The following is a 1459-nucleotide window of genomic DNA, read 5'->3' as shown; positions in this document are numbered from 1 at the left end:
GCCTCCCTGCCTGCCCCAGGGCCAGGGGCAACCTGTTGGCAGGCTGCCCGGCCCTTACCATACAGGGGGACACGGGCCTTTCCCTCTGAGGCAGCAGCAGCACCCCTGGGGACATCCGTGAGAGGGGCAAGGTGGGCCGCTGCCGCCCGAAACCTCAGGCACCTGATTCAACGGAGGGATCCTTTCAGCCCCCTGGGCTGGGTTCCTGATGGATTGTGCTGCCCCCCGCAGCCTCAGCCACACCCCTGCGCTGCCCCCCACCAGGCCTGGCCAGCCTGGCCCTTCCTGGAGGGACCCTGGTCTCCTGGTGGCTGCAGGAGCTTCTGCAATGCAAAAGCAGCTGCGGGCCTACTCCTTTTTTTTTTTTTTTTCCCCTCCAGGCCCAATCCAAGTCTCCTGTCCAGCGCATCCCCAGTGGGAGTGGTGACGGAAGCACTTGGACAAGCTGTGGCTTCTCCTGTGGCTGCCCATAGCCCATGCTCCCAGTGCCACTGGAGCGGGGGCTATGGGCAGCTGTGGGAGCAGCCTGGCATTGCCCACCTCACCATGGGGGGAGCAGCTGGCCAAGCCGTGGCTGAGTTACTGGGGCTATGGGCGGCTGTGGGAGGAGTCATAGCTCGTCTGGCTGCTTCCTCCCCTCCACCCCCCCGTGAGGCAGGCAGCACCAGGCTGCTTCTGTGGCTGCCCATAGCTCCTGTTCCCAGCACTGCCAGAGTGTGGGCTGGTGCAGCCCTGACACTGCTCACCTGGCCCCAGCTTCTTCTGTACCCACCCATAGCCCCAGCTCCCAGAGCCCCACACAGCCTCATCTGGGTAGCGCTTGCTCCAGCCCCAGCCTCTCTCACTGCAGGGGCCTAATCTGCCTCCACATGGCCCTTCCTTTCCCCCTGCCCTTCCACTATGACGGATGCTGTATCCAGCGTCGTGAAGTTGAAACCCACACCAGAACTTGGAAACCAGGTGTCAATTAACAAATATTGCAACTGCTGTTTGTCATAACTTGAACAGTTCTAAGTCGAGGACTGTAAGTTGAGGTGGTGCAGGCTCCCACCCTGGGGGTTTTTAAGAGGAGGTTGGATGACCACATTACTGGGGTCGTTTGACCCCAGTGCTCTTCCTGCCATGGCAGGGGGTCGGACTAGATGATCTGCTCAGGTCCCTTCCGACCCTAGAAACTATGAAACTATGACTGCCTATAGTACAATGAACCCTTCATACAGTTGTCAGGTACAGGCTTTTAAGCAAGTCTCACTGACAATTTTCTTCACCTGTCCCTTTAAACCCTCTTGGTGAGAACCAGCTTATACTCTGGTTGTTAGCATAAGCTAAAGCCCATCTTCATGCTTGTCTGATACCCAGGTTAGCTAAATTAAACTAGTGTGTACCAGCATATCTGTGCGAAACTTTATATTCATTTTGCTGGGTAGAGGGGGAGTCAATCTGTGCTCAACTCCTTTTT

The sequence above is a fragment of the Gavialis gangeticus genome, unplaced genomic scaffold (genome assembly GCF_001723915.1).
Source record: "Gavialis gangeticus isolate Ggan-Ray unplaced genomic scaffold, GavGan_comp1, whole genome shotgun sequence".
NCBI lineage: Eukaryota > Metazoa > Chordata > Crocodylia > Gavialidae > Gavialis > Gavialis gangeticus.
This window is presented reverse-complemented; position numbering follows the sequence as displayed.